The sequence below is a fragment of the Camelus bactrianus genome, chromosome 1 (genome assembly GCF_048773025.1).
Source record: "Camelus bactrianus isolate YW-2024 breed Bactrian camel chromosome 1, ASM4877302v1, whole genome shotgun sequence".
NCBI lineage: Eukaryota > Metazoa > Chordata > Mammalia > Artiodactyla > Camelidae > Camelus > Camelus bactrianus.
This window is the reverse complement of record NC_133539.1, coordinates 3,674,691-3,701,414: the sequence shown is the minus strand read 5'-3', so window position 1 is coordinate 3,701,414 and position 26,724 is coordinate 3,674,691. Positions and strand designations below refer to the sequence as shown.

Here is a 26,724-nt window from a genome sequence, read left to right as displayed (position 1 = left end):
TGCCAAGCTGAGGGGTCAAGAGGATAACTCCCTGGGTTTGAGTCCCAAGTCTGTCACTACTGGCTGTGTGACCGTGGGCAAGTCACGCAACCTCTCTGTGCCTCCCTTTGCCAGCAGAGAAAGTGGAGATGATGATAACCACTGGCAGGGCTGTTGTGAAGGCTAGACCAGCGGTTCTGTAACGCTCTCAAACAATGCCCAGCACACTGAAAGGGCTTCATGTGAAGAGTCAGCTCCCTTCACCTCCAGAACCTCCTTCCTGCCCTCACCTCTTGTCACCGTCACTGCTGCCTTCAAACTCATGGACATTTCTCTTCCGTTTTATTTTACCTTTCCCCAGCTTTCTTCTCCCCTTATCCTCTCTCTCCCTCTTTTTTTATTCTACTTGTGAAGAATGACCTTATTTGGAAATAGGATCCACGCAGGTATAATTAAGTTGAGATGCTGTCAGGCTGGATAGGGCCGGCACTAACCCAATGACTGGTGCCCCTGTGGGAAACGGGAGACACACAGATGCAGAGAAGCAGTGAGGAAGCCACAGCCAAGGATGCTGGCAGCCCCCAGCATCTGGAAGAGGCAGGAAGGATCCGCCCGGAGCCCTCAGAGGGAGCACGGCCCTGCTGACGCCTTGACTTTGGATTCCGGCTGCCAGATTGTGAGAGTAGGTTTCTGCTGACTAAGCCCCCGGATTGTGGAGCTTTGTCACAGCAGTCCCAGGGGAGCAGTGCTGGTCCTCACAACTGCCCGTCGCACAGTACCTGCCTGGCCCCCGAGGGACACAGATGAGCCCGTGAGCCAGGACCACCCACAGCCTCGGGCAAGCCTCACTGCAGGGCACCTGCACCTCACAACCCCCCCCCCCCCCCGAGACGTGCATTTGACAGAGGCATCGGAACACAGCAAGATCAGCAGGAGAGCTCAGAGATGAAGTCAGGGGACGGAGCCCCTGCAGAGAGCCGCCTGCTCCCCGAGAGGATGAGCAGACGGGCTGGAGGCAGCGGGAATCCAGCCCTCCGTGCACGTGCCTGGGGCACGGTGAGCTCACTGTTTGGTTGTATCCAGTATGCAGTATCCAAGGACGCTGGGGCCACCCTGCCCTTTGGGCAGGGAGGGTGGGGCAGAGCACTCCCGGATGGAGATGCTGCCGTCTCCTTCCCAGGACAGTGCGGGGACCTTTCCTGGGCACGTGAATACTTCTACTGGACAAAGTGAAGAGGGTAGGGGGTGCAGACCTCCATGCTGGGCAGGGGCACATGGAGCTTGGGACCCTGGGGGTGCCACTGCGGGGGTCCTGTGCGGCCATCTGGGTCACAGCCCGAGAGGCCGGCCTGGGCCAGAGGCTTGTCCTAGAGGAACCGGGAGGTCCTCATCAGGTGGAAGGGCCAGAGCCATCTTGGAGACCAGCTGTCCCCCAGCAGGTGTTAAATTAATTCAACAAAGAGGCCATTAGACGGATAAGACTCTAAGGCTGTGGCAGCTATGGAAGCAAACCCAGATCCAAGCCTGCAAACGCATCAGGGTTCTGAAGTCTAACCTGAAGGACAGCCTGAAGGTCCCAGGGCAACCTAGGCTTCAGCTGCCGCCATCCGTCACGTCCTGTCCGCCTCTCCATTTTAAGTAAATCTTTTCGGCCTCTGCCTGCAAGCACTCCACTTCCTGCTGGTTTGGCATTGCCCCATTCTAGTTGATTTTCGCTCACATGAACTCTTAAAATGTTCACTATGCCTCGGTTTACCTTTTCACAGGGAGAGAGGCCGTGTCCATTGGCTGGAGCAGACACTCACCGCTGCCCTGGGGTGGAAGCAGGTCGTGCCAAGCACCTGGAAGGGATGGCCAGGGTCTCTCATCCAATATGCAAATGAGGATGATGGAGCCAAGAATAACCGAAGTCGCAGCATCATTAGTTGAGATCAGGCCCCGGGCTAGGACACTGGGTTGTTTAAACCTCCTACTGGCCCACTTTCCAGATGGGGTGACTGACCAGCGCAAGGCGGAGGACCTTCCCACATTCCCAAGGCTGCAGAGGCACCAAGTGGAAACCTGCCATGAGGTTGGTGGTGTGGCCTCCCGCTGCCCCAGCTTACCAGTACCCCCTCGAGCTGGGACTAATTCCCTCCCCAGGGAAGGACCTCCAACCCACGAGGTCCTAATGCCCTTTCCTGGGGAGGAGCCGCTCTCCAGGCCGTGGTCAGGCCCAGCTGTCCTGCTGGGACGAGAGGGCAGAGACCAGTCCCCTGGGCTGTGTGTGACCTGGGCACAGAGCCTGGAACTCTGGCCTGCTGGCTTTGGGGAGGAGCCCAAGGAAGCTGGAAGCCCCAGGCACACGCAGTGCTGGCAGGGTTTAAGCGGCAGCTGAGTTTCTAAGCGTGTTCAAGCCTGACAGGAGATACCGAAGACACCACTAGCTCGGGGCGTTACTCCCCGGGTGCTTTTGATTCGAGAGTTCTCGCTGTCTCAAGTTAAGGAAGTTTGGGGCTCTACATTCTTGAGGTTTCACAACTCTTCCCCCAGGGGCGGTGGCTGGGTTCTCACCACTCCCTGTTCCCTGGGGAAAGTTTCTTGTTTTTGCACAAAGCTCCAGATGTCCTGAGGGGGCGAAGCTGATGTGTGCTTGCCTCGCTGTGTGCGGTCTGTGGGTTTAACTGTGCCCCCCCAAAAGCAATGTCCAAGTCCTGCCCGCTCCCACACCGTGCCTGTGGGTGTGATCTTATATGGAAATAGGGTCTTTGCAGATGTAACCGAGGTGACATGAGGTCAGACCGGAGTGGGGAGAGGGGTGGTTCCTGAGTCTGGTGTCCTAGGAGAAGAGAGACGCAGACACGGACAAGCCACACTTGTGGACAGGAACCGTGCGGCCACAGCCCAGGGCTGTCAGCATGCCAGCTGCTGGGACAAAGGCCAGGAAGCACTCTTCTCTGAGCCTTTGGAGCGAGCATGGCCCTGCCTCCCCACTTATCCCCAGCCAGCGCTGACTGTGATCCTGACCGTGGTCACTGAGTAGCCTGGCCCAGACCCCACCTCCTGCCACTCTCTCAAGGGAAGCCCTGTCCAGTCAGAATGATGCCACCTTGCAATCCGTGCCCACCCACCCCCTTTAGTCTGCTCTCAAAGCCTGGAAACCTCCATTTATTTATATGTTGCCTCCTCCAAGCAGCCTTCTGGGAAGCCCCTTTGTTGTGGAAGGAGCCCGCCCTCATGCTAGCATGTCCCACACTGTCGCGTCAATCATCGTTCATGCATATGTGTTCTCCCCTGGACGGCAGCCTCTCTGCGGGTAGGAACTGTGGTCATGCACCTGGAGCCCCTGGTTAGCACGGGGGCTGGTTCTGGTGGGGGCACACTGAAGGTCAGGCGAGCAGACTGAAGACTCAGCGAGGAGTGATTCAACAAGGGCGAGGGGTTAATTCACTTCCATCGTCCCTGCGTCTTCCCACTGTCCCCACCGTTTGTCCCCGAGGCAGCATCTTCTCCTTGGCCCCAGAGCTCCTGTGCCGTGGTTAGTGATGGGGAGTGAGATGACAATGACTAAACACATACATTTATTCAGGTTCTGACACAGAGGCCGGAGGAAAGCAGGCTGGCACCAAAGACTGAACCAAAAAGGGCAAGCAGGGATGCAGGTGGGCCGGAATCGCCGGCGGGGCTGTGCATGCAGGTCTGGGCGGCAGGGTGGGAGGGACGCAGGAAGGGGATGTGGGAGTAGGGGGCGGAGCCAACCAGGCCAGGGGGACTCCGGGCGGGTGTCCTTCCACGCTCCTCCGCTGGGGGCGCAGTCTGGGGAGCACCCGATGGCCTGGGAAGCGCCCCCGACCCCTGCCCCACCTCCCCGGTCCCGCCCTACAGGCAGTTTTCAGCTCTGTCAACACACAGCGTCTCCAGAATCCAGTGTCACCGTCCAGCTACTCTAAGCTGCCCACTCGGGCTTGTTATCTGAGAAAGCTTGATACGGTTTCCATCCTAATTACCGCACTAGCCGCACAGGGACTGCAAACACCTGCAAAGTTCCCAAGTGTCCCAGGCAGCTTCTTGGGCGCCCGGGGAGCTGAGCGAGGACACGGCCCCCTTACCTGCCTTAGGGGTTCCTGGGAGATGGGCCTGTGTTTCCAGCCCTCACAGTCGCTGAGGCTTCTCCCTCCAGTCCCCTATCCTAGCCCCACTCACCAGCCGGCTATAAATTCCCACCGCGGACACCACTCTGCTCTCAGAGCTTAGAAATTGTGTGTGTGTGTGTGTGTGTGTGTGTGTTTATGTGTGTGTATGTGTGTGTATGTGTCTGTGTGTGTGTTTGTGTTGTGTTTGTGTGTATGTGTGTGTATGTGTCTGTGTGTGTGTTTGTGTGTATGTGTGTGTTTATGTATGTGTCTGTGTGTGTGTGTTGTGTTTGTGTGTATGTGTGTGTATGTGTCTGTGTGTGTGTGTTTATGTGTGTGTATGTGTGTGTATGTGTCTGTGTGTGTTTGTGTGTGTTTGTGTGTATGTGTGTGTTTGTGTGTGTTTGTGTGTATGTGTGTGTTTGAGTGTGTGTTTGTGTTGTGTTTGTGTGTATGTGTGTGTATGTGTCTGTGTGTGTGTTTGTGTGTGTATGTGTGTGTTTATGTGTGTGTATTTGTGTGTGTGTATGTGTGTGTTTATGTGTGTGTATGTGTCTGTGTGTGTGTGTCTGTGTGTGTGTGTATGTGTGTGTGTATAAACATATATATGCGGATAGTCATGGGCTGAATTGTGTCCCCTCAACATTCATATATTCAAGTCTGACCCTCAGCCCCTCACAACGGGACCTTATTTGGACACAGGGTCACTGCAGGTGTACTTAGCTAAGATGAGGTCAGACTGGAGTAAGGTGGCCCCCAACCCAGTATGACTGGTGTCCTTATAAAAGGGGAAATTTGGGCACAGACAGGCACCCAGGGAGACGCCCTGCAAAGATGAAGGCAGTGACTGGTGTGATGCACCTACAAGCCAGGGAACCCCAGATCGTTCACAAAGCCCCAGAAGCTGGGGGGCCTGGAACAGATTCTCCCCCAGAGCCCTCAGAACCAGCCCTGCACACACTTCCATCTCAGATATCTGGCCTCCAGAAAGAACCATGAGACAATAAACTTCTGTTGTTGGAGCCACTCAGTTTGTGGTGCTTGGTTACAGGAAACAGTACGTACAGACGTACACAAAATACACGCCTGTGAATAAATATGGACAATATAAAAATCATCAAGAAGAAAGCACTAGCCCTAGTCCTAGGGAGAGCACACTTGCTGGTGTGCGCCCTTCCAGGTTTTTGCCCCAGGTGTGTAGGCTTCGAGCTAAGTTCATACTGTGTAGTTTTCCTTTGAAACATTTTCCTGTATTATTTGTTGAGAAGATTATGTAATATGCCATCAAATAGCTAAGTGATTTTATTTCAGTTATTTTCAATTGTTTGCAATGAAAAAGAAATGCAAATGAACACCCTCAAGTGGAAATCATTTCCTGCATTTCTGAGCATTTGGGTGGATCTGGGTGGACCTACTCAAGCTGCAGAAATGGTTTCCATTGTTTGAACCTAATGAGTGGGTTCATCCTCTCAGCCCAGGGATCAGTCAGAGTGACTTTGGTCCAAGGTTGTCAGTGTGATTTGGGTTCAGAAAAGAGCCTGCATCCTGCCTCCAGCCATTGAGTCATGGGGCACACGTGTCCTCACGGGAGCTCAGGAACACAAGGCTCTTTGCTCTTCCAAGAGACATTCTGGAAACCAGCCTGTTTTCTCTTTCTCCTGGATGCTGAAGACATGATGCTTGGAATCACTGCAGCCTTTTTGTCACCATGAGGGAGACCCATTAGGATAGAGCTGAGAGACACAGGGTAAGCAGGTTTTCAATGACACTGTTGAGCACATGACTCAAACCAACCCATTCGTAGACTTCCCAGGAGTGAGATCCAATGCTCGTGCCACAGAGCCGTGATGAATGCAAACTCTGACGGCTGCCACAAGGGAGGAGAAAAGCAACTAAAATCACGCCAGCCCCTCCGTTCACATCTGGCCCTCCACACCCTGCTTTGTCAATGCTTGTCTCACCATTCTGCAGAACTTGAACTTGGTGATGTTGATAAAATCACTGGGCAGAGCCTCTCGAACATCTGTTCAGCAGACAAGGCGTCAGGCTAGGGTCATCATGGGTGTCCACAGAGATCCATCCATGCGGGGGAATGGTGGCTCGGGCCAAGCTAGAGAGGCCAGGACAAGCACCCTCGTTGCTCCAGGGTCCAAGGAAACAGGCTAGAATCAGGTTGTGTGAACAGCAAAATGCTCGTCCCATTCACTTTTCTTGAATATAGGTATTCAGTGGTACAGTGGGTTGAATGGTGTCCCCCCAGAACCTCATTTGGAAATAGAGTCTTTGCAGATGTAATTGGTTAAGGACCTGGAAGTGAGACCATCCTGATTACCCAGAGGGGCCGGACATCCAACACCTGCTGTCCTTAGTAGAAGAGGAGCCGACACAGAGACAGGCAGTGACGTGAAGCTGAGGGCAGAGACTGGAGTGGTGCGGGGACAGTCTAGGGCTTGCCGGCAGCCGCCAGACACCGGGAGAGGCCTGGGTCAGATTCTCCCCTGAAGCCTCCGAAGGAACCAACCTTGCCCGCACCCTGCTTTTAGAATTCTGGTCTCCAGAGTGGTGAAGAGAACAGACCCCTGTAGTCACAGAGTTTGTGGCCACTTGCTGTGGCCGCCCTGGGAGGCTGACACCTGGGCCTTCTGATTCTAATTCAAATCCTCTCCCCCCAGGACAAAGCCCCTGGGATCATAAAGCGTTAGTGGTCTGCGTATCTGGAGAACTGGTCGAGCGTCCCTCATCCTGTGTCCCCTGGCGCTAGACAGAGGCGCTCGGGGAGAAGAGGCGCCGGGCCCCGTGGAGCTGGGGCCCGCTGCACACTGCTCCAAAGCTCCCTGCGGGGGGGGGGTGGTGGGAGTCACACCAGCTGTCACCAGTTCTGAGATGCCTTGGAGGAGACAGGCAACGCGGAGGACTTTTCCAGGCGGAACTCCTGTACACGGACACTTTCTCTCATTTAGTACTTACAGGTTTGTCAAAGAAGAGCCACGCCACACCAGGGCCCGGCGCTGCTCTGCGCTGTGGCATGCTGTCCTCCGGGTGAGAGACGGGGACACCCGAATTCCTTGCAGACCGGGGTTAAATTCACAGCCCAAGGAAAGTCACTTATTTCTTTTTTCAGCACAGTCGAGCTGAAGGCACTGGCATGGAAGGTGGATTTGGGGAGAGGGACATGACTGGGAACACTGCAGCTTTTCCCACCCAGAACTGTGTTTCTGGATGCTGGCTCCTTCCTGGCTGAGCGGCTGTTCCCAGATCAGGAAGAGAAAACGTGGCCTGGACCAGTGCTGTGGACCCAGGCAGTCCGGACGCGGCTGGTCTCACAGACTCGGTGTAAGATGCATGCAGACCTCCAAAGACGGTGCAAAGAATGTGAAATGTCTCGTCCTTAACGTTTATCTCATTACATGTTGAAAGGATAATATTTTGGATATATGGAGTTAAAGAAAACATATTGATACAATTGCTTTTAACAGGCTGTTTTAACTGTTAACTGGTTTCAATGCAGCTACCAGAAAGCCCAGCATTACCGGGCGGCCCCCTTCCGGGACCGGCGTTAGGATCCCACCAGACAGAGCTGCGGGGCAGGGGCTCAGGTGTCCCCACCTGCCTGCCTGAGGTGGGGGGAGCTCACCTTGGCCCCTCCCAGGCCCCCCAGAAGAGCGATTTCAGCTTGCAGAGCCTGGGAGAAGGCTCCCAGGGGTTTCGCGTGTTCACTTGGGGCACAGGGTCTAGACTGGGCCCATGAGGAGAGGTAACTCACGAATGTCTGTGGTTATGACGGCCTGCAAGGTGGGGGGCCGTCACCCCAGCCAAGAACCGGAATCCCACTTTTCTTCTCTTTCCATTCCTTCTCCGCTCGCCCCATTTCATGGAGGGTGGCCTTCGTGGTCCACGAAACATTTGATGGACGACCTGGGGGAAAAGCATGGACTCCGCTCATTAATCCTCAACCAGCAGAAGCAGGTCTGCATGCTGCGCTCGGTGAGTGGAAGGTCGTGGAGTCCTTTGTGAGTCCTGGAAGGACCCGGGCTGGATCCCGCCGTTCCGGGACCCCACCCGGACAAGCACAGGGCTGTGCACGTGCGTGGCAGGTGGTCTCAGATGCCCGTTGATCGACAGCAGGGGGCGCTGCTGAGTTTTTGGCCAGTTTTGGTTGCAGCCTGCGCTGCTCACTCGCTGCCCAGAAGGCCTGGAGCTGGGAGCGGGGGAGGTGTTGAAGAGCCCTCTGGGATTATAATCTAGCCTCTTATGAGTAAAAGACATTTCCTTTAGCTGTCGGAGATTTAGGCTCCGAGCCTCTCCGGCTAGCAGAAGGCAGAGCAGCTACAGAGCGATGGGGGCGGCCTGGCGCGCTCCGGCCAGCAGGGGGCAGTGCGGCACACGCCTGCGCGCCCTGGGCTCTGCCCCTAACGAGAGGACTGGTTGACAGGGTCAACCAGTTAAGTATAAGGTCCATATCTGTCGCCATAATCCTTTACTAAGAAAGTTCGGGCAGTGCTTGGGGACTTTTGTTGCTGCTTTTTACAGAGGCCACTGTGATGGTGGGAAGGGATCCCAAAGACTTGAGATTATTTAAATTCGTTTTCTAAGGAGGACTGAGTCTCTGTCAAGGTCAGAGCCAAGGTCAAATAGTAGGAATGCACTAAGACATGTTCATGGAAAGACACTGACTGTATTAATACCTCGTGAGGGGTTATTAGAAAGTTAAGGAGGAGAGATAGGCCAGGAGTGGGGAGAAACAACCAGAACGAGGCTCACGCTTTAGGGGGAGGAGGTGTGCGATAAATCTGAGATTATACATGAATAAACTGTGTTTGCACTTCTTCAAGGACTGGAGTCCTAGGAGTCCTTCCACGTCATCAGAAGCTGGCCTGTGGGTTAAGATGCTAAGGCCCATGATGGCTCCCGTCTCGTCTGCCAGGACAGGCTTCCTCTGGGACGTTCCAGAAACTCCTCTGAGGTCGTTTTACGTTTACTTACGTTTGCTTGTGTACTTTTCAGTTGTCATGTCAGAGCTGGAAACGCCTGCCTTGGAAGACGGCTTCCTTCCCTTCCTGGCGTTTCCCTGCGGGGTTGGTGGGCAGCCCCAGGGCTGTGGACACCCCACACCTGCACGGAATGTCCCCCTTGGCCACAAAGTTGCACATGTCCAGCTCTAGGTCAAGAGAGTTAAAAAAATGATCAAATTCCTGCTTACCTTGTGGCTACAATTCTCTCAGGCACAGTCCAGCATCTTTCCCTTCTTTCATTCTGACTTTCTCTTCCCAAGAGTGTCAACTCAGAGGCCCACGGAGCCTCCTGTAGGGGGTTGGAGACCGGCTTCCTTCAGCCTACGGATTCCCAGTTTGGCCTTAAATGGGTTAAATCTAAAAGACATTGTGGTTTATTGAACTGTGTTTTGTATCACCTGGATTTTTCCACTGCTTCTAATTTTTAGAAGAGAAGGGAGATTGTAATGAAATGCCTGTATCCTCGTGCAAGCACTGCTGGATGGTCAAAGATGGCACGCTCCCTCGTGAAGCTGTCAGCCGCAGATGGGGTGCACCAGCCTCGGCCAGTAGAGGCACATCTGGATCCTGTAGAAAAGGGGTTTGGGGGTCTCGGTGGAAGGTGGAGGTGCAACAGTCCACAGGCCAGAGAGGGAGCCCCTCAGTGTGTCACCAAGCGTCAACCCCTCGGGAGCAGGAGTGCAGCCGGCAGCTGGCGTTCCAGCGCACAGGTGCCCTGCGTGGACCAGTACATTCTCTACCAGGAAGACGCACCAATGGCCATTCACCTCAAACAGGGAGGGTGGCATCTCTCTGTGATTCCTGTTTGCTGGAACCTGGCTAAGCCTGAGCAGGACAGACACCTGGCTTCAGAGCTGCAGCCCCCAGGTGAGGGCACCCTATCCCTTGCCTTGGCGGGTGTACCTACACCTTGATTGTCCAGCACAAGTCACCAGTGACTGCCCCTCCCCAGGCCCAGAGGATTTCAGGGTGGGCAGAAGAAATTTCGAAGCCCACCTCATCCCTTTGCAAACACCTGCCCTGTATTGGGGAAGGTGAGGCAGAGGGTCTCTACCCTTGTCTTGTGGACTGCAACAATTAAAGAGGCAATACAATTAAATTTTTTCTTTTATCTTTTAGCCAGACTGGTCCCTGCTAAATGCCTGAATTCCGTTGCTCGAGTCCCAGTCTCCCTGTAGCTGCTGAGGGTGGCTGATCACGAACAATGCAAGGGTTTCAGGCTGAGCTCTCTGGGGCCTGCTCACTTGAGGGGTGTCTGTCTTACTGATCTGCACCCCCTCCCACACACACACACAGCTGACCCACAGCCCCAGCACCCCCAGGCCCTCCATCCCGGGTGGGCCTCGGCTCGTAAAGGGCATCGTGCAGTGGGTTCAGAACGTGTCCTCCTGGTAAGAAAGGCAGCACCTCCCAGATTCCTTTCCTGCCTCTCGCTGCCAAGACAGGCAGGGATATGTGTCCGCCTCCAGCAACTTTAGCTTTAGGACCTGGACGGGCTTTGATCTGGATCCTGTGGGAAGCTCGCTGCTCGCTCCTCGGGCCTAGGAACAAGCCCGGACATCCCCCTCCAAGCCTCACCTCTGCCTCGCGCCCTCCCCTGCGCCCTCCCCTGCAGGGCTCCCTGGAGGGGGCTGAGGACAGCCAGAGGTGCCCTGGGAGTGCCAATCTGAAAAGAGGAGGATCCAGAGGTCAGGGTGCAAACTGCCTTCCACTTTCTGGTCCTTAGGCTCTGAGAGATTGCATGCATTTCCCTGAGTTCAGGGAGTGGATGCTCCCTTCACCCCCTCTCCTCATCACTTATTTAAATCAGCGCATGCCCACCAGCCATCCATTCATTAACCCATCCTACAAGTTAACCCTGAATCCCTCCTGCACCGCGGGGCTGCGCTTCATGCTGGGATGGAGAATGGACAACTCTGAGGCTCTGGTTGGATGGAGACTCCAAGCCTCACTCAGAAAACACATGAAGAGTGAAGACTTGAAGAGTGAGACTTTCTAGCCTCTGTAGTTGGTAGATGGGAGCGAGAGAACATCCTTGAGAATGGCAATTAAAAAAAAATCATGTTTTTAGAGCAGTTTTAGGTTTGCAGTAACATTGAGAGGAAGGTACAGAAATTTCCCGTAGACCCCTTGCCGCCACTTTTGCACATCTTCCCCCGCTATCAGCATCACTCACCAGCCTAGTACATTTATAACCAAGGATTGACCTACCCTGGTACCTTATAATCTCACCAGAGTCCATAGTTTACATTAGGGTTCACTTTTGGTGTCTTACATCCTGTGGGCTTGGACAAACATACCATGATGTGTCTCCCATTAAGGTGTCATATACGGGATTTCACGGCCCCAAAGCTCCTCTGTGCTTTGCCTGTTCATCTCACCCAGCCTCCAACAACCACTGATTTTTTTACTGTCTCCAAAATTCTGTCTTTTTCAGGATGTCATACGGTTGGAATCATACAGTATGCAGTCTTTTCAAATTGGCTTTTTCCGCTTAGTAATATTAAGCATTTAAAGTTCCTTGGTATGTTTCATGACTCATTTCCTTTTAGTGCTGAGTGATGTTCCATTGTCTGGATGTACCACAGTTTATCTGTTCACCTACTGAAGGACATCTTGGTTGCTTCCAAGTTTTGGTAATTATGAATAAAGATGCAATTATGAATATAAATATCCATGTGTAGGTTTTCATGAAGGCATAAGTTTTCAGCTCCTTTGGGTATATATCAAGGAGCATAATTGCTTGATGATAGGGGAAGAGGATGTTTAGTTTTGTAAGAAACTGACAAACTGTCTTGCAAAGTGGCTGCACCATTTTGCACTCCTGTCAGCAGTAAATGAGAGTTCCTGGTGCTCCACATCCTCATTGGCATTTGATGTTGTCAGTTCCGGATTTTGGCCATTCTAATAGGTGTGTAGTGGTACATCATTGTTGTTTTAATTTGCATTTCCCTGATGACATATGATGTGGAGGGGAATGGAAATTTGATTTGCCAGCCACTGGGGTCTGCCAAAGTCATCAAAAAGTTATTCTTTCTTTCCGTATATATTTGTTGAAAGTCAAGTATTACTCTAGGTTCTATTTAAATAGCAGATGCACATATGTTAAATAAATAGGCTACTAGATATGTACAAAATATTTTTATAAATACAAAAATATAAAAACAATTAAGAAAAGAAGGTTGTACCACTTCTAATAAAAAGATTAGAACAAAACTTTGCACTATCCATTTTTAAAATATCCTCTCATTAAACTCTGGATATTCTGGAAAATGTTACAAAGATAAGCATTGCAGTCTGAAAAGTAGTATATTAGAAAGCAGAAGTAAATACTTCCAGGAAGTTTATAAATCTAGAGACGTTTCTGTGGGAAGGTAAAGGGACTCCTGCCCCCACAGTGCACCTGACAGAGGGCTCAGCAGCTCCTGCAGGTGGCGTAACTTGAATGTACTTGTCCATCCTTTGTTCCTGATATTAAATTTCTTTTTCTTACTAAGGCAAATAGAACAGATTTACCTTAGAGGAGGTAACAGTTTTACTTCTTCCCTTCCAATCTGGATATCTTTTATTTCTTTTTCTTGTCTGGTTGTTGTAGTTAGGACTTCCAAGTCTGTGTTAAATAGAAGTGGTGAGAGTGAGCATTCTTGTCTTATTCCTCATCTTAGAGCACAATAGAGTTGGAGAAATTATGTTTCTTGGCTTCAGACTATACCACAAAGCTACAATAATCAAAACAGTATGGTACTAGCACAAAAAGACACATAGATCAATGGAACAGAATAGAGAGCCCAGAAATAAACCCATACACATATGGCCAGCTAATCTACAACAAAGGAGGCAATAACATACAATGGGGAAAAGACAGTCCCTTCAATATGCGGTGCTGGAAAAACTGGTCAGCTACATGTAAAAGAATGAAATTGGAACATTCTCTAACACCATATACAAAAATAAACTCCAAATGGATTAAAGACCTAAATGTAAGAACATAAACCATAAAACTCCTAGAAGAAAACATAGGCAGAACACTCTTTGACATACATCATAGCAATATTTTTTTGGATCTGTCTCCTAAAGCAAAGGAAATAAAAACAAAAATACACAAATGGCATAAGACGAGACTCTGTAAACCTCCTAGAAGAAAACATAGGTAAGACATTTTATGATATAAATCTTATAAAAGTTCTCCTAGGGCAGTCTACCCAGGCAATAGAAATAAACAAATGGGATCTAATTAAACTTAAAAGTTTTTGCACAGCAAGGCAACCATCAACAAAGCAAAAAGACAACCTGCAGAATGGGAGAAAAAAATTGCAAATGATGTGACCAATAAGAGGTTAATATCCAAAATGTATAAACAGCTCATACAATTCAACACCTAAAAAACAAACAACCTGATTTTAAAATGGGAAGAAGACCTGAACAGACGTTTTTCCAAAAAAGACATACTGTTGGCCAACAGGGATGTGAAAAGACATTCAACATCCCTAATCATCAGGGAAATGCAAATGAAAACCACAGTGAGCTATTACCTCACACCTCTCTGAATGCTGAATGGCTATCATCAAAAAGACCACAAACAAACGTTGGCTAGGATGTGGAGAAAAGCGAACCCTGGTATACCGTTGGTGGGAATGTAAATTGGTGAAGTTACTATTGAAAATAGTATGGTGGTTTCTCAAAAAATTAAAAAAACAGAACTACCATATTATCTAGCAATTCCACTCTGGGTATTTATCTGAAGAAGACAAAAATACTACTTCAAAAATATACATGCACCCCAATGTTCACAGCAGCATTATTTACAGTAACCAAAATATGGAAACAACCCAAGTATCCATCAACAGATGAGTGGATAAAGAAGATGTGGTATATATACATTCAGTGGAATACTACTCGGCCATAAAAAAGAATGAATGTTTGTCATTTGTGACATAGATGGATCTGGGAGGATATTATGCTTAGTGAAATAAGTCAGAGAAAGACAAATACTGTATGTTTTCACTTATAAATGGAGTCTGAAAAATAAAACAAATGGATATATATAACAAAACAGAAACAGGCTCACGGATACAGAGAACAAAGTTGTGGTTGCCAGTGGGGAGAAGGAAGTGGGGAAAGGCAAAATAGATGGTGGGGATTAAGAGGTACAAACTACTAGGTATAAAATAAGTACATTGTTACAAGGATATAATGTACAGCATAGGGAATATAGTCAGTATTTTATAATAATTTTGTATGGAATATATTTTATAAAAATATAGAATTACTATGTTGTGCACCTGAAGCTAATACAATATTATGTTAACTATACCTCAATTTTTTTTAATGGTTAATTTGGGTGGGGGTGGCAAGGTATGGAATTATGGGAGATTTAACTTTCTACTTCATGTAGTAAGAAAGCACAGTAACTATTTTTTTTAATAGTGCAGGCAAGTGTCCAGCATTGTTCTAGGGGCCGGTGTTACAGTCGTGAATAAGCAGGACGGGCCCCTCCCTCCACCCCCTGGGAAGATACTTTACTACAGTGAGCACGTGGATACGTGATGGATGCAGGAAGTGATGTGTCTGTGATGGAAAACAGCTGGCACAGCGCAGAAGCGCCATGCGGCGGCCAGCGTTAACGGTATGAATGTTTTCAGTCAAAAACTCCTCCTGCGTCCTTCGCACTTGCTTTTCCCAGGGAAAGTGAAGAGAGGACACTCTCCCCTGGAGGCAGGATGGGAGGTGGACCAGCTGGTCTCTGTATTCTCAGGGGACCTTCTGTCCACCCCTTCCTGGGACATGCGCTGTGGTTTGGGGTCATAGGCAAAGGGCAGGCAGGAGCAGACTCATTGTAACAGATTATTTTTAAAAAGGATTTAAAAATTGTTGCCGAAATCAAGAGGCTCTGTTGCTTCGTGAGGAATCTTTTAGAAACTGTTATTAAGACTCTAGTATGTGCCAGGTGTCTTGCTTATAAGGACCCCAAGCCTTAGAGCATCAGGTAAGGAAGGTAACTACTCACTCTTCAGTCACAGGAGCCAATGGCTGGTGGGGGCGGGGCTTCGAACCCAGGTCTTACCTGCTGATTGGTCCACGCGGCTGACACCATCCTGCCCCTCCCCACTGGGCGGGTGACAAGGGGCTGACCCTCCCCTGCGCCCGCTCCCCGCCCCTTCCACCCGCGTCTGGCCCACCGAGGCCGGCTCTCCCTCCGCGGGGGCCTGACCCGGGACCCCGGAAGCTCCCTCTGGCCTTGCTCCCGGCTCAGCGGGCGTGGCTGCCCTCGCGCCGGCGGAGCTGGGTCAGGCCCTCCCCTTAAGTGGCGGCAAGCGCGCGGATGTCACAGCTCCTGCCACGCGCGTGCGGACACAGGCAGAGCCCAGCCGCGGGGCTTGAGGACGGCTGGGAAGGGAGGAGACCGGCGTTCAGACTTCGCCCTCGTCGCTCCAGGGACTCTGATGAAGCCCGCGCCCCGCGGTGTTACCTGAAGTTGTTATTCGCCAGCGTTGCCAGCCCGAGCCTGACAGTCACACACACACACACGAGCCCGGGACTGAGGCACGTGATACGAGCCACCCCAGCAATCTCACCCGGCGGTCAGTCGGGTGGACCAGCAGTGGTTCGGATGTGCTCCACTCTTCTGCGATTCTAAAGTGACGCTTTCTTGAAAAAAAGTCAGGTTTTCAAGATGTCTGCAAGATGGGCTTGTTAATCCCAATTACTAGCGTCTCGGGGAGGATTATCGAGGTACCGAGTAGGGCCCACCTAGCCCAGCCTGAGCCGAGACGTGGCGGAGGGGCAGCAAGGGGCCTCGGCCGTCCCTCCCAGCAAGGCGGGCACGGCCTCCGGGCCCGACCGCGTTCTCCCAGCCTCAGACTAGCGCGCAGAGGTGAGGCTGCGGGCCACAGCGCCCAAGTTCCTCCTTTCCGCCCCACGACCTCCCTGTTGCCAAAAGGATTCCGCATAGTTTCCCTCATTAATCTTCCTCTAGAAATGGTAACGACAGCTCTCCTAGCTGGCCTCTACAACATTTCAAGTTCCTTGGAGAAAGTAAGTGCGACCCGGCCAGGCTTGTGCTGGGCCCCGGAAACCCTCAGGCTGCTTCTGCGGGAGAAATCCTCCCGGAGGCGTAGGGAATATAGTCAGAGGCCGCCGGCTGCCTTCTGCCCGCGGAGGCAGCCAATTCTTTTCCTAATCAATTCCTCCAGTTAAATTATCAGCACTGCTCTCCCTGAAACTCCGGCTGTCAGCGACCTTCTGCTCTGTTGGGCTCAGACAGTGCGAAACAACGTATACAAAATCAGTTGTTTAAATCCATTTTTTAAAAAGTATTTTAACTGAAGTATACTTGCTTTACAAGGCTGTTAGTTTCTGGTGTACAGCATAGTGGCTCAGTTATATGAAAATTCCTTTTCATATTCATTTTCATCATAGGTTATTATATGATATTGAATATAGTTGTTCCCTGTGCTATACAGTAGGTCCTTGTTATTTATTGATTAAATCCATTTTGATTCTGGTAAAAAGCCACATGCAATACCAAGGAAAAGCACCCACTGTTTCCTGGGTTTGCCAGCCAGCCCAAGGTGAGGGGGTGACTTCTCAGCTTTCCCCTCAATCGGATGTGAAACTCACCCAGATTCGTTCAATGCCTCTGCACCAGGGACTGCCAAACGACAACTCTGCCTGTTGTGTAAATAAAGTTTTATTGGAATACAGTTATCCTCGCTCACTTACATGAGCTCATTAGCTGCCCCTGCTTCTGCACGGTGACAGCACGTCTGAGTATTTGCGACAGAGACTGCAGGATCTCAAAGCCAAAACTAGTCTCCATCTGGCCCTTTACAGAAAAAGAAGTTGCCAATCCCTGCTCTGCTCCAAGTCTCCATTAACTGGTTTATTTCTCTCTCTCTTTAAGAAACAAACTTTATTTTTTAGAACAGTTTCAGGTTTACAGAAAAAAAATGTATCCAGCTATCCAGAGAGTGCCCATATGCCCCTTGCCCCCACATAGGTTCCCCTGCAAGAAACATCCTTACCAGCTTGGTGTCTTTGTGACAATTGATGAACCAATTTATTTTGATACATTATTAGTACCGAAGAAGTCCATGATTTACATTAGGGTTTACTCTCGGTCTTGCACGTTCTACATGTTTTGACATATTGTTTTATTCATTTTTTTTATTATGAAGGTGACTAAAATTAAAAGTAATTAAGTTATGAGAGCTGCCTAACGCAACAAGTTGGAACAAGACAGATGATATAAAGAAAACAGTGGAAGATTCCCCCACCCGCCTGCTCACCTGCCCGAGGGCCATACCCACGTGGCTGGTGGAGTCCTCCCCGTCTGCTCCTGTGCACACAGCACTCACACGCATGGGGAGTCTGAGATTCTTCTGAACATAGTCCTGTGCTAGACATGGTATTTCCCACTTCCCTGTGTTCCACGGATATCGTCCTCAATTTTTTAATGGCTGCTGAATATTCCATTGAATGCATATGCTGAGGTTTATTTATTATGTATATAATTATATAATGAATTTTCTTGTCCATCCTTCTTAAAGCAGTTTGGGGAGCATCTCTAGAATAGATTCCAGAAATGGGACTGCTCAGCCCGAGGATAGGGGCGCATTTAACTTTGAGAGAAATAGAACAAGAAACCATCCAGAAAGCTTGCGGCATTTACACCCCTATTCTCTTGCAAGCAGGGTGGGGCTGAGAAGCTAGATGTAGATCCCAGGACAATGGGAGCAGTTGACAAAGGGTTCACAGGGTTAGGGCAACCCAGGGAGGCTTCCTGGAAGAGGTGGGTTACCAGAAGGTGAGCAGGATTCGCAGTGTCTGGAGGAGTAGAGGGGATCATCCAAATGAGAGCCCCCCAAGCAGAGTATGAGCCCTTTGTGGAGCCTGAGGTCACAGGTTGTTCCTTACAAATTTCATCAAGTATACGCCTTCTGGGAGGAAAAGATTTGGTAGTCGGGGCTGGAAATTGGGTATAAAGTGGACCTTCCCTGGGGTGGAGGGCAGAGGCACTGAGAAAGGGCACTGTTGTGGGCATTCACGAGACCAGGTGCAGCCTCGCCCTCCCGGGTGCAGCTTGGCAGAGGGCACGGTGCTCCCTGGCCCCGTCCAGAGCAGGCAGGTCCTCACCACCCTGCTGGCCTGGGTGCCCAGTGTGAGGGGAGGGAAGGTGCTGGAGAAAGCAAGGGAGAGAGAAAACGTGAACAGGAGGGTGGGCGGGAGAGAGGGAGGAAGGAAGGGAGAGGGAAGCGTCGGCCTCTACTTAACCCCCAGGAAGACCTGGACGGAAGGTTCACATCTGCTCACACTGGCTCCAAGCTGCTCACGACCCCGAGGGACATTAACTGCAGAGGGAGCACCCTGGGTGCGCGCGTGCACGGAACACACGCAGGGTGCCACCGCCGTAATGGCAGGTAGGGGTGGGGGCCCGGGGGGGTTCCAGGGAGGGTGACAAGGTCCTGGCGCCTGTGCTCCCTCCCCACCCTGAGCAATCCCTGCCCACACTCCGTCCTCCTTTCCACCACCAGAACCTTGGCAGGAGTAACCTTTCTGGTGGTAATTTCCGCCCAAGCACACCTCCCTAAGTAGCAGGCTTGCTTTCTCTTTGAGCAGGTGTTTCTTGTCCTCCAGGCGCTGGGGACGGATTCCCGCAGGGCTGCTGGGGGGGGGGGGTCCCGCGGGGTTTCCCCACCTCGTGATCTTCCGTGGCGCTGTGCTCTTCCCGTCTGTGCACGTTCTTCTGCGTGTTTCACAGTAAAGAAAGTTCTCCAGCTTTAAAAATCTGAAAACCACTGGTTTAGTCCTTCTCGGTATACTGTATCTATAATATATGCAAGATATGGTACCCTGTATATAGTGTGTGTCTCTCTCTATATATATACAGAGAGAAACAGAGACAGAGGCGGGGACATATACCGATACACACACACACACACACACATATAGCATATAGTGCATAGCACAGACCATATAAAGAGAGGTGTCCTGTATATATAGGTGCGTGTATATATATAGTATATATATAAATATAACTAGAGCTATCTCGTATATATATATATATATATATATATATATATATATATATATATATATATATATAAACAGAGGTATCTCATATGTACACAGCTATAAATGGGACACTTCCACTTATGTGGTCTGTACTATATACAATAACAAAAAGAAACAACAAAATGAAGAAACGCCCCCCCAAAACATGTGGACACGGCGGATCGCGGCCTTCAGGTCCTGCGCTTTCCCAGCCACCCACGTGGCCGTGCCTCCGGGCCCACGTGAGTCATCCCTCCGGCGGCCCCGGCCCCGTAGGCCCAGCCACGACCGGTGGTTGATCTTCCTGGGAAGCCGGCTCGGCCTCATTCATCTCTAAACCCCTGGAGTGACTCATGGGGTCTGCACAAGACTAGAGCCATCACGAGCTTTATGAGGCCGTCTAAGAAATGCTGAGCAATTCAGGCAGCTATGATTAAAAAGGAAAAAAAAAAAAAGGTTTCCATCAGCCAGCACCCCTGAGGAAGCCAAGATGCGGGGTGCTGACGGCTGTGTTGACGTGGTGTCAGCCATCTCCTTCCCAGGGATTTAAACTGTTGCACAATCATTAGCAAAAATCGCGACGATCACTGTTCACAACCACAATCTGAGAGTCAAAATTACCAACCTGATCAATAGCCACACATGAACTGCTGATGGTCTAAAACATTTCCCCTGAAAACCAGAATTTTACTCCATCTTCATAGCTCCTTCTTTCCTCCCGTAAGGTGTCAGTGTCCTGGGGCCGCTGTGACAGAGCGCCACACAACGGGCGCCTACAGGAACAGAAATTCCTGTCCTCTCACAATTCGGGAGCCGGAACCCTGGAATCCAGGTGTGGGCGGGATCATTTCCTTCTGTAGGTTTCTGACTGGAAACCTGTTCCTTCCTCCTCCCCCAGCTTCCGGGCTGCCAGCAGGCTCCGGGCTCTGGGCTCGACACATCGCTCCCGTCCCTTCTCCACCTTCACTCGGCAGGTGTCTCTGTCCAAATTCCCTTTTCTTCCAGGGACACCAGTCAGGGGGCTTAATGCCCACCCTGATCCACAACCAGGTGTTACAGGACTGAAGTTTATATGATATGGGGGCCCTCTTTAAGGAACAGAACACAAAATTATTAAATCAAAATTAGATGTGGTGGGAGGAGGGTACAGCTCAGTGGTAGATTGTGTGCTTGCCATGCACAAGGTCCTGGGTTCAATTCCCAGTCCCTCCACTAAATAAATAAGTAAATAAGTAAATAAATAAATAAATAAATAGAACTAATTACCTCCCACCCCCACCAAAAAAAAGAGTAGAAGAAAATAAATTTACTTAAAATTTTTTAAATAATCAAATAAAAAGGACCAAGTTCCTTTGATGTAAATTTTAGAATAATATATACTTGAAAGAGATATTAATAGCAAAAGTAAAACAGAAGTCCCCTGACTTTATAAAACATCTTCTAAAATTAACATTCTGATGTACACACAAAATTAGGCATAAATGTGAATTCATATTTAGAATATGAACAAATGACAAGAAATCGCAAGAGCTGTGGACATTCAGATGTCTCTCTTCTGCAATCTTTTTAAGCAATTGACCAGAAGTGGCTATATAGATTGCCTTCTGGCCTCTCCTCTCAGACTACAACACTCTATAGCTCCCAGAAGCCCTGCATACCCTTAGGGGTCATTCAGATGAAGGCCCTGGGCTTAAGCTCATGCACTTCCTGGTAAACCCCCTCTGCCTGCAAAAGGAGGTACACTTTCAGGCCCAGCGGGTGGGAGAGGAAATGAGGGCAGACAGGGGAGCAGAGCCTTGGCAGGAAGGTGCAGGGTGCTGGCTTGGCCCCGATGTTCCCAGGTGTTGCAGTCGCCGGGGCCTAGGAGCCTGGGAGCCTGGTCCAGCTGGACAGTGGCGACCAAGTTCCTCCTTTACCTCTCAGCCTTCTCCTCCTCCCCCAGGCACCGGACACAGAACCAACAACCAGGGAGGGGGGCTTCCTCCAGCAGCAACGTGCACATAGTGCCCCCTCCCCGGAGCTCTGAGAACTTCACCGGCAGCTCGCAAAGTCCTGCGAGCAAAGTCCTGCCGCAGCATGAAGGGCACATTAGGGGTGCCCCAGTTTCACGTCCCTTGTAAGGTGGGGCTGTAATCACAGCCCTCCACTGTGACCCAGCCAGATGAAAGATGCTAGTGAAAGGACAGGTGTAACTGGGCCACCTGAAGCCCCTGATGACAGGGCAGAGCCAGGCCCCAGGTTAGACTCTCCTGAGGACCGCCAACCTGGCTGGAGCCAGCTGGCCTGATTTGGGAGGAAGGGCAGAGCAGGGCCGAGTGGCAGGGGAGCAGGGAGGCCCTGCTGCCCCAGTTCTCAGCTTTCCGCTTTCTCCCTCGCTCACTCCTCCTTCCTGCTCTGCCATCTGACCGAGCCCCGTGGCTCTCAAAGGCTGAGAGATGCCCAAGAGTCTGGCTGGGCTGCTTGCGTGGGGCATAGGGGGCTCCTCCCCACACACCCCATATGTAAGCTTGGCCTTTTTAAGCATGCTACATTGGGGATGTGGGCAGGTTCCCAAACCTCTTCCTTATGTCCTAGAATCCTGTTCATTTGTCCATTCATCCATCTGTTCATCTAGCCATCCATCCACTATCCATTCCTCATTCATCATCCATTATCCATCATCCACTCATCATCCATCCACTATGCATCATTCATCCATCATTTGTCCATCCATCCATCCATCCATCCATTCACCATCATCCATTATCCATTCATCATCCATCCACCATTCATCATTCATCCATCCATCCATTCACATCGTCCATTATCCATTCATCACCCATCCACCATTCAACATTCATCCATCCATCCATTCATCCTTCATTCATCATCCATCATCCATTCATCATCCACCATCCATCTATCTCATAGAAAAGTGTTGAGCCCCTGCTGCTGTGCCTGGAGTTATGCTTGCCTCTGAAGCTACAAAGGTTTTCAAGACCAGAGTCCTGTGGCCAGGGAGCCTCTGGCTACCAAGGAAGCTGACAGCCTGTTTGGTGGGGGTCTTCTGCAGTCATAGGGCACAAGCAGCTTCCCCAGCGCAGTACAGCCGGTGCGATTCCCCCGCCCCACCTTCCTTCTCTGGCTTTCAGGCCCATTTCTCAGCAGCCCTGCATTCCAGGTAGGGCGTACCCCTCCACCAGGGCTGCTCCCTCCCGCTCTGAAGCCTGGGAACCTGTAGGAGGAAGACTCCTGCCCCAGGCAAGGGTGATTAGCAGCCTCACCCCTGCCAGTCTCCACAGGACTCCCCGGAGGCCAGAGCAGCTCGAGAATGCGCCGCATTTTTCTCATTTCAATAAAGGTACAAAGGGTACTTCTGATGTAATGAAGCCAAAAATCCTGCCCTTTCAGGTGCCTGCTTGGCTGGCGCTGGGAATTGCGTCTGTGGTTTGTTTTTTGTTTTCTGTTTTCCTTCGGAGGGGGGACTGGTTTATATGACAGTTTACCTCTTTGACTCAGGCCTGAGTGATGCCAGCCACTCCGCCCGCCTCCTGACCTATAGACCCCTCAGCCCTGCCTGGTGACACCCAGGAGCTCGGTTAAGCCCTGGGGCAGGGGGGGTGTGTAAGAGCAAGCTGGGGGGAGAGACGCCCGGCACAGCAGAGGGACAAGCTGAGATGCCGAGGCCTGCAGCGAGGGGGCTGGAGGCCCCAGGGGGTGGTGTTAGGTAGTTAGATAAGTGGGGGCACCAGGCAGACAGGTGGAGGAGAGGGAGGATGGTCTGGAAGACAGCGCTACGCCTGCCTCCAGCATAAAGGGACTTTACCTCTAACTGCTGCCAGCAAGAACCCGGTCAGAGCCCGACAGCCACGCCTGCGCGGTAGCAGAAAGGACTTACCCGGACAGGACCCCGTGTTCCCTGTATTATAATTAACACTGCGGTGTAGGCGCCCCGTGGGTCTGTCCGTGCACACCGCGGGTGAGGACGGGCGCAGACGGGAGCAAACATGACCAAGCACTCCAGGGACAAGAGCCGTCGCCGAACCACGAGGCCACCTCTCCGTGGGGCACAAGGCAGAGCGGAGACACAAGCCGCGGCTCCGCCTCCCTGGGGCCAGCCCGGCCGTTCCCGGAGGCGTGCTTTTCCTTGTCTAAATAAGCCTTTCGCTGCACAACGCACCGTCTCCCGACTGTAAACTCATCTTCCGGGTGAGACAAGGACTGGGGTCTTTTTTTTTGGGGGGCCGGGCCGGCAGGGCAGCGGTCTCCTGGGGCACAGCAGGCGTTGCTTGCTGCGGTGTTTTCTTCCGCCCAAGGACAACCCCGGCCTCCCGGCCCTGAGGCTCACCCTGTCCCGGGTCTAGCCTTGACACATCGAGTCACTTAGAAGGAGTCACTCAAACCCCACGTCGGGACGTCCTCTGCTTGGGAACCAAGCTGGCAACGTCTGTGACCTCGCAGTGTGTCGCTCCACCCGGTGACTTACTAACCCCCAGCAGTGCACGGCTGGGCGCCCCCTGAGAGCCCGGGTCAGGCAGGCCATGCTCCTCACCTGGCCGGGAGGTGGCTGCTGACGGAGGGAACATTTCCCTGCGTGCCTGGCTCCACCCTTTGTGAGCTGCCCGTGACCTTGGCAAACGCTCCCACTTCTGCAGGCTGCCCTGCTTGTTAAACGGTGGTGATGGTAGTAACAGTATCTCCCTCAATGGAATGTCATGCAGGTTCATGATGCCAGTAAAAGGCTTTGAGCTCTCAGAAGAAGGGCGCCGTGAGCTCCAAGGTGTTATTAGAAGTAATTGGACCTGCAACTGGGGACACCTTCAAAGCTGCCAGACTCCGTTCGCTTCACCCAGTGTCTCTGTTCCCTCTCAGTGTCTTCTGTCTGCCCCCTCGTGGGTGCTTCCCCCTTTCCACCCACCACAATCACTTTCTCATTCTTGTCTTACTTATAAGTTACTCACACTTTCCTCCTAGCTTAAGACTTTCTACAACAAGCATTCTGCCTCAAAAATTATGGGACTCCAGGCAAACAGAACTGGCAAAGCCCTGGGGAACATCATCTAAACCTCAAGCTAGAGAAGTAAAGGTTGTCCATCCATCCATCCACCCATCCATCTATCCACCCATCCAACTAACTACCCACCCACTCAATAAACCAACCACCCATCCATTCATTTATCTATTCACCTATCTATCCACCCATCTACCCACCCACCCAACTATCCATCCACACATTCATCCATCCATCTACCCACTGAACCAATCAACCATCCACCCACACAACCAACCACATATTCATCCATCCATCCTTCCACCCATCCACCCACCACTCAACCATCCATCCACCCACACACCCGCCCTCCCACCCATTAGCAGGATTGTGCTAATGGGTCTGAGAAGCAGTATAAAGGCCAATGCTTTTGGAGTGGAGTGACTGGAGGGAACAGCAGCAAGTGCTGAGATGAGAGGAGAGAAGAGGGTGACATACCACCCGGAACGTCATGGCTGCAAACAACTCCCATTCTGGTGTCTCAGGAGTCTGCAGTCTGGGCTGGGCTCAGCCTGGGGACTCTTCTGCTGGTCTTGCCAGTGGTCCCTGCTGTGGCTGCATTTAGCTGGCCTGCCAGCTGGGGGCTGGCCAGAACAGGGCTGCTGGATGGCTGGGCTCCTCTCTCTCCACATGATCCTAAGGCCTCTCTCCCTTCTGTGGACTTTCTAGTTCTCTCCACTCACCTCTCAGGCAGAGAAGCTGGCCTTCTTACGTCGTGGCTCAGAGCACCAGGCATGCAAAAGTGGAGGCTGCCAAATCTCAAGGCTTAGACCCACCAACAACCACGTCTGCCGCATCCTATCGACTCAAGTGAGTCACAGGGCCAGCCAGATTTAAGAGGAGGGGACCATGCCAAGGCTTGAATGCTGGGAGGTGTGGTTCACAGGGGACCACACGGGAGAATGGATGACAGAGGGCGAGGACCAGGAGCAGCAGCATCACCTGGGAACTCTGTAGAGATGCAGATTATCAGGCCCAACCCAGACCTACGGCATCGAATATCTGCGGGTGGGTCTCAGGAATCTGCAGGCTCGCTGCCTCTCCACTTGATTTTGAATGCTCACTCCCATTTGAGAACGATGGATCTACAGCTTTGTCAAAAGAAGGAAGCTACTGGAGGGCTCAGAGCAGAGGGCTGGTTAGAGAATCACTTTTACAAAAGGACAAAGGCACATAAGAGACGGAGTGGGGGGCTGTCACAATGACACAGGTGAGAGAGTGAGGGTGACCTGGACCAGGGTGGCGTGGCGGAGATGCTAAGACAATCTTGGGTTCTGGTTCTGGTTCTGGTTCTGGCTTGGGAAGTGGAGCCAGCAGCATTTCCCCACGTGCGAGTGTGAGATGTGAGTGAGATGGAGGATCTCGAGGTAGGATCCTGCTTCTGGTGTTTGAGAAAGAACAAACAGCAGAGAGGCGGGGCCGGTGCCGTGGGGTGACTGAGCAGACCAGCGGGCCTTATTCTTAGCCGTGACATTTTGGCTGTTTGGTTACCCTCCACCTCTCCTCAGCTTGGACATTTGGAAGGATGGATTTGCCATGTGCTGTGTTGAGGAAGAAGCAAGGTTGGGGTGAAGCAGGTGATCAGGAGTTCAGTTTCGACTCATTAGATTTGGGATGCTCACAAGATGTGGGGGCAAGTGTACAGGTTGAGAACTGGTAGGAGGGGTCCGTTCTGGAGAGAGAGGAATTTTGGAGTCTCAACAAGATCGGTCCAGTTCTGAGACTGGATGAATCCGCTAGGGGTGAATGTGGGTGGGAGGACGTGGAAGTTGACACGAGGGTGGGGGCACACGGAGGAGATGGAGGAGGCGCGGCCGCTGGGACAGAATGCGAGCAGAGGAGGATGCCTTGGGGAAGCAGAACTGTCTGACAGTCAAAAGTCTGACTCCTAAGAAGTAAGCATCTGGCGGTGATACTGATCCCAATTATAAGGACGCCAGTGGGACGGTACAGCTGGTTCCAAGAGTGCATAGGAAACGGAAGACTGTGTTCTGTGACAGAAGGCGGCTGGGGTGATGCTGGCAGATTGCACAGGGCCCCACAATGCAATAAAACTCTCCCTGGGATGATGATCTGTCGGTTGATAAACTCTTAGCATCTCCACAGCACAGAATTCAACTGTTGTCATCAGACAGAAACATCTGCAGCGCTAACAGTTTTCTATGAATGCATATGAATCTAGCAGAGGTGTCAGCCCACCCCCCAAAGTAGAAAATGGTCCAAACCAAAGGCACCTGCCCCATTGGGTCCCTAGTGGTCTCCAGCATGTCACTGGTTTGGGAGACCTTGCTCGCCCGAGAGACAAGAAGCCCGCAGCCCAGTGTGCCGGCTGTGGCTGAGACCTGGCTGCTGGGTACTGGCTGCTGCTGCCTCTGGTTGTGGAACAGAAATCCAAGCTGGATTTCCAGATTTCAGAAACCCAAGCTTAGCTGAGGTCACACAAGGGTGACAAGTCAGATGCAGACTCAGGCGTCTGACACAGAGCCCCCTGGTTCTGGGTCCAGTGAGCATCTCACCTGTGACCTCGCTCACTCCCAGG

General features: G+C 51.5%; 1 long non-coding RNA gene and 1 other non-coding gene across 2 annotated transcripts; both read left to right on the top strand.

Annotated features, from left to right (window-relative positions):
* Window positions 1–4,380: 4,380 nt before the first annotated feature.
* LOC141574025 (uncharacterized) lies at window positions 4,381–10,202 on the top strand. The gene is made up of 3 exons (XR_012500613.1): window positions 4,381–8,075; window positions 8,924–9,054; window positions 9,532–10,202. It is a non-coding gene; the product is annotated as an uncharacterized LOC141574025 (long non-coding RNA).
* Window positions 10,203–20,292: 10,090 nt separating this feature from the next.
* TRNAG-GCC (transfer RNA glycine (anticodon GCC)) lies at window positions 20,293–20,368 on the top strand. The gene has a single exon. It is a non-coding gene; the product is annotated as a tRNA-Gly (tRNA).
* The last annotated feature ends 6,356 nt before the right edge of the window (window positions 20,369–26,724 follow it).